This window comes from Apostichopus japonicus, chromosome 16, assembly GCF_037975245.1.
Source record: "Apostichopus japonicus isolate 1M-3 chromosome 16, ASM3797524v1, whole genome shotgun sequence".
In the NCBI taxonomy this organism is placed as follows: domain Eukaryota; kingdom Metazoa; phylum Echinodermata; class Holothuroidea; order Aspidochirotida; family Stichopodidae; genus Apostichopus; species Apostichopus japonicus.
In genome coordinates, this window is record NC_092576.1 from 18,764,892 (window position 1) to 18,771,872 (window position 6,981).

Here is a 6,981-nt window from a genome sequence, read left to right on the forward strand (position 1 = left end):
TTCAGTGTATACGCTCTACACTGTGTACACTGTATACGCCAGGGCTAACGCTAAAGCATACCCGTAGGCTGCATTGCATGCAACCCAATAACAGTTTCGGCTAATATAAGATGATGTGTAGTATCTGTTCCCTCTCGATGCAAGGGGACTGGGGCTTGAGATCGGGTCAGTCGTTCGCCGGGTAGTTTGGTTTTCGTGCCCAGGTTCTTTCCTTGTTGACTTTTTCTTAAAAAAGTACCGTTAACACGAAAACGTCTCACCAACAACTTCAGGTAAGGTCCATGAGATTAGTCAATAAAGTTTGGTGATATTAATAACGTTGATATTATAACGTTGTTGCATACAGATCCGTTATTTGTTCATATCCATATTTCAATGCTATAGTCTAGACTAGCTTCTAGCCTAAAACTTGTAAGGCCTAGCCTACGTTCGGCTGTAGCCTAGGCCATAGTCCAAGTCCTAACACTACCTTAGCATTGGGTCAAGGGTAAACTGGTCTGTAGTTTGAGCTACAAATTAATACCAACTGCCAGAGAAATTAGATTTCAAGTAGGTCAGCTTAACTTCTTAGCCTACTGTGCATGTATGTATCATATATGGCCTTAGATTTTGCTGGACACTTATGTTACTGTACATTGCCCTAATCATGACCAGATACTGTAGCATGGTGGGCTTACAATTGACGCACTTAAGGATTTGATCAATGATATCTATCAAGGAAAAATCCAAATTACTCAACTGTATGTGTTTTTCATATGTGTAGTTCCTCAGAAATGTTCTGATCTCAAAATAGTTAAGGTTCTGTGCTTATGCACCGTACAATTGAGCAGAATTTGACCACAAAGTTCTTCTTTCATACCCCTAAAATGACACATTCGTCGATAAGCTAACTGTAGTGTAGGCCTTAGTATACATCCATTGACTTTAGTTGCTGTTTGCTATGCTCTGAGCCTCTAAGCTCTGACAGGTCATGTCCCAGAGAGTAGTGGTATCATATTGAGGTAATGTTGGGTATTTTAAGGGTGTAAGATTTCCAAATGGCCAAAAAACGTGCAAAACTGGGGGGAGGGGTGTTAAAAGCTTAAAATATACCAAACTTTGGTCAGCAAATACCTCAAATGGATTCAAACTCATGAAATATGTAATTCTGTTTGACTGCAAAAAAGTTTAGGTGGCCTGCTGTATCGTTGCTAGTAATAATTTAAGGTGCGTCAATTACGGGGGTGCATCAATTATGAAGCCTTTACTATACTGTACAGTAGCTATGCCTAGATTATTAGAGACTGAAGTCACCATGCAAATGTAACTTACAAGTAGCCTGTATTGAATAAGAGATGCTCTAATTGCTAGAACTTTTCAAAAAGTTCTTGGAAGTCTTTACTCTCCAAAATATTCTCAGACATTCTAAACACCACTGTACTGTAATATGTCTGAATATCCCAGTGAGGGTATCAATAAAAACAGTTAAAGGATATAATACTTGAAAATCCAGCATCAAATTTGGGCCAATGCAGAATACCTTTAATCTAAGTCTCTCAAGTGATGCATTGTGTTTCAAGTGTCTTATTTATAACTAGCCAAAATTTGTACAAAATAACAATGCCATGCATCCAAAAGGTTATTGAGTCAGTACATTTCCATAATGTAACTATTACAAAAGCTGAGTGCACCTAATTAAAAGTTAACATCCTCCAAAAATCTATATAACACAAAAATTTGATAAAGCCTTCTATCCCCTCCCTTGCATATACTGTAAGTCATTTTGTTAAGTCTATTTAGATCCATAAGTAATACCAAGTTGACTAAATGTGCAATATTCAGTGTTAAAGATCTGAGCTCTGTATTGGCCCAAAATATATTGGAGAGAAGTGTACAATAAAAAAATTGAAATAATGCACATCTACACTCTGACCATTTGATATTTATTTGATTGGCACTGTTAATGTTTTCTCAGACAAATTTGATGATCAACATTCTCAACCTCAAGATGAATGACAACAGCCCACTATCCAAGGGAATAACACTGTACGATGTAGCTGCCATGCAGTGAAAAAGTCAATGTTGGAACGGTAGCAGTCATAGCTAGAGCACAGATGCCGTCTGGGATAGACTGATGTGGTGACCTACTGCATCATTGACAGCAAAATGGAAGATATTTTCTGAATTAACCAAAAAGTAAGTTAATATTCTGTAGGTTTGACATCGCATAAACTTGATACCATAGGACTCTATTATCTCAAATACGAGTAACATCTGAGGTAATTTATTCCAAAGTTATGGAATGAAGAAAGAAACAATCAGAAGGGATGAAAACTTTTGTATGATCTGGTTAATGTGGTGGTATCTTTTCCTCTATGTCCATAGTATTTAACTACACTAGAGCTATATCCACTCTCTGGTTTTTAATCTTAAAGGTCAATGCAAGACAACACCAAATTGTCAGGCTAGGTCCACATAAAATGTACATGTATATTTAAATTTTGAAATCTTTACAATTGGTAAAGCTTGAATGACTTGCAACTTTTAAAAGCACTTGCTATGGTAGGGAGCTGTTTCAGCTCCAATTGAATGCATGGCTGCATAAATAAAATGTGTAATGTTGTATACAAGGCAAGATGAATCAAGAATTAATGGGCCCAAAATGGGATGGATAAACGAATTGAAATTTACAGTGAAAATAGTATATATGAAAGGTTGTGAGATGATTAAAATATTGGCTGAATTACAGGAGATTTAGTTTTGTAAAGCAGTTCATTGTTTTCTTATTTGTAGAGTGTGAGGTCATGTGAGGTCTAATCGGTAATCGCAAAACATTCCAAGCTATATTGCGCGTGCTATAATTGGGACCACATCAGCATATCTTTAAGAGAAAGTTTTTCTTTTCGTACCAACAGATGGATAGATCTACAGGCTAATACAGCAAAGGATATGCTCTAATTAGAAATGCCAGGCAGGATTATCACACAGTTTACAGTGGGGTGAATACAATCATCAACCAAGCTTTTCATCATGCTGTACATAGTGGTATACAGTAGCTCCTTGTTGGGTTTATCAATTAAAAGCTTGCATAGAAGCCGATGCCAAGCAAAGCAAAAGTATGTCCTGTAAATCGCGAAGTAGATTCACACATCTCATGTATATCCTCTGGGACACAGCACATCTTTCAATGGAGTAAGGAAGTTGCTGGGAATAGTTGTTGGATTGGCACAGTAATGTAGTATTTGCTTCACATAAATGCAGAGCACTAACAGAAAACTAACTAGTTCCAGGATGTTACACTGTTACACCATATAAAAGATAGAGGAAATTAATATTATAAGCTTCAAGCAGACAGAACCAAGAGAATGCAGACCAGTCTTCATGACTTCATGGGAAGTCTTCTACATATTTAACTGTATAAATGGACTCATTCTTTTGCAATGTACTTCTTGAAATATTTTAGTTTGGTGACATTGTGGCACTACATGTTTTTGTAAGTATTAGGGAACATTTGCAGCTGCTTGTCAAGAACATGGAACTTGTTATACAACTGAAGTGGTCCTGATGCTTAAGTGTTGAGGTTACTGGATATTTTGCTGCCTTACCTTGCTTTAACTGTTCTTAAATGCATTTCTCATGTTTTAAGATGTTTTAATTTTGTATTCCAAGCAAGATCAGCAAGCCCTTGTACAGTAATTTTCAACAACCACCACACAGATACTTGTGCAGGACTAAGGGTATTTGTTAAGCAGATTACTATTATAAAAATCTTTCAAACTTTTATCCCTCAAAATCTCCAGGGGTACACTGCATTGTTTCTGAACCACAGTTTCACAATTCTACAAGTGGGGTTCAGGGGTTATGCTATGGGAAAAGTTTACAATGTTAGGCCTGACTTAATTACTGAAAGCTTGTGGTCTTTTATTACACCAAGAACCAGTTTATTCTTTTAACAAAATTAAATTATTTCCCCTCAAAATTGAGGGGAGTGAATACAGCAAACGCACATGCAACTAGCACCAATGTCATGGAAACCTAGTGCAGCCCAATGAAACATACTGTAAAACCACAACAGTTGTAACTATAGGTATGAAATTGTGCAATCCAGGGGTATTGTGTATAATTTTGTCCCTCCAAGCATGGAAACTCCATGATATTGTGGTAATTTGCATTGGTTACGGTATTAGATACAGCCTATACTGGTAAGTCTAGATAAATACTTGAGGTATAAGTTAGTTCCCAAAATGTTTCTCATGTATGAGAGAGGTCATGAAATAGTGCAAGTATCCTGGTTTATGTGAAATAAATCTTGTGGAAAATATAAACTGGGATTGAAAATACAATCAACTGCTTGAATATGATTGTACAATTTGTATTGTGTCTCGTCTTTAATATCATGCTAATCTCCACTACTGTATGTTTGGTAATAAGCCAGATTTCTGGGTAGAAGTTTAAAAAAAAACAAATCGTCAACAACTTTTGATGAATTTTAAGCAATCACATTCACTGCCTCTATCTCTATGTTTTGAGTCAGCAACACAGTATACTGTACAGTAGTGAACCAAAAGGGACACTTTCTGATGTATTCCTGATCAATTGAAAATTGTTTGTTGTTGTGACTGTTTGTAGCAGTATTCCTTTGAGAAGTGAAAAAAAAATAAACATACAGTGAACAGTTGCAACTGCGCATGCATTTATACATTACTTAAATTATGTTCTGATGCAATTCATGTAATATTCACTGTCGATTTTATTTCAAAACTGCCAGTATACCATTAGTTCCTGAGCCATAATTTTTTTGCTTTAAAAATCTGGCTTTGAGTGTGTATAGTATTTTGTCAAACACATAAAAGTGGAGGGGCTGCTTATCATCATTCCCTGAACAGGCTTTACCCAATTTGTTAACTATAATGGTAACATATCAAAATGTCTGGGGACTTGCCACAGTGCTGACAATTTTCAAATATTTCCATGGTTCCACCAGGGATGTTAGAGATGGACAAACAACATTTGAGCTTTCTTTACGTTTGTTTCGTGCCGACATTAATACTGTTTTTGGTCCAATAGTAATACCTAAATAGGGTGACAGGACAAAATCCCCCCGGACAAAGTCCCCCTAGGACAAAATCCCCCAGAGCCAAAATCCCCCTAGGACCAAATCCACCCAAGCCAAAATCTCCCCAAGCTATAAAAAATCCCATCAATTCTTTACAAAAATGCGTCATCCCGGTCCCCGGTATCGTCATCCAGTACCGTCATCCGGTACCCTCACCAGTATTTCCATTGGTACTCTCAGTGGTTCCCGGACCAGTACTCCGACCATACCCCGACCGGTACCTTAATAGTGAGCCTGACAGTTACCCCCACCGGTACCCCTCCCTGACCAGTACCCTGGACTGTACCCCGGCCCGTACCTCGACCGGTATCCCAACTGGTATCCTGAAAGGCACCCTGACACATACTCTGACACGTACCCTTACTAGTACTGGTACAATAAACAGTAATTTGACCAGTACCTTGACCGGTCCCTTAAATGTCACATCATGGAGCTATATCCCATGGCCACACTAACAGGTAGCCTCGCAATTACCTTCAATGATCTCCCGACCAGTCCCCTGACCAGTATCCGGACTGGTATCCTGACCAGTACCCTAACCAGTACACTGAGTGGAACCCTGACTGGTAGAGTGACCAGTATGATGACCGGTACCCTGACCAGTACCTTGACCGGTACCCTCACAGGTACCCTCACAGGTACCCTAACAGGAGCCCTCACAGTTACACTCGCCAGTACCCTCACTAGTACCCTGACAAGTCCCCTGACCAATCCCCTGAACGTTACCCTAACCAGTGCAATGTCCCATGCCTTGACTGTCACACCTGGGCCATCCCTGGTTGTTGCAGGCAGGCTTTGTATGGGTCAGGGGGATATTGTCCAGGGGATTTTGTCCTAGAACCCCTAAATAGCACTCAAAACGGATAATGGTACCAGACGGTGCCTGTATGTTGTCTGCTAGATTCATACGATTTCAAAAGGCTAGAACATGCACTATAATACTGTTATCAGTCGTCAGTAGGTATATACCACACTCATCTCATATCAGTATTTGTTTCTAATGTCATAACAGGCAGTGGTGGAGCGTCCATACAGTCAGGCGGGGGGGGGGGCGGACTCAAATGGGAAGCTGGCGCCCTTTTCAGCTATTCACCACTTTTTACTTATTCGCGATTATATACTTTTTTATTGCGCTCTCATCTACCTATTGACATTTGTCACATTTTGTTGGCGATAACACCTATACCGAAAGGGTCATTTCCGGCGATATAGGGAGTATCTTTACTCAAAAGATTTCTGTACGCTCTGCGCCAACCTGTGGTGGCGCTCCGCTTAGATAAAGTCGAAAGCGCCCGTACAGACCTTTCTCGCCCCTCTGACCAATATCCCTAGCTCCGCCACTGACTCCCAATCTTCTTCCCCGTCAATCCGTCTAGTATCCCCCCCCCTCCCCAACCGAACCTCGTATGTTAAAGGAATATCTAATGATTAGAGACACTTATTCTAATGTTAAATCAGCAAAGAGCAAGCAATAATGATTTTATCACTAAGATTTTTTTTTTAATTTCTCAGTTACACCGTCATTTAACTTCCCACTCAATCTTACACTCCCTGATACTCTTCCATCCCAATGTAGGAAACTTCATCGTTACACGCAGCACGCAACGATCTTTGTTCTACTTAATTGATCCTTACTGAGTCTTTCAACTTAAAAGCATTTTTTCCAAATAGATTAGTGAAAGTTACACAGTTTAATAAATTAGAAGCATCTCCTTGTTAAAGAATTGTATTATCGGCGTATAGTCTTCCGATAAGCGTAACTTAGGGTTGAAAGAAATCAGTGAGAGCAGGCAGTAATGATATAAACTTACATATATATATATATATATATATATATATATATATATTCAAATCTCTTATTGAACGAATTATCAGCCCCCTGGTTA

General features: G+C 38.9%; 1 long non-coding RNA gene across 1 annotated transcript; it reads left to right on the forward strand.

Annotated features, from left to right (window-relative positions):
* LOC139983638 (uncharacterized) lies at window positions 1–4,335 on the forward strand. The gene is made up of 3 exons (XR_011798780.1): window positions 1–272; window positions 1,955–2,175; window positions 2,895–4,335. It is a non-coding gene; the product is annotated as an uncharacterized lncRNA (long non-coding RNA).
* The last annotated feature ends 2,646 nt before the right edge of the window (window positions 4,336–6,981 follow it).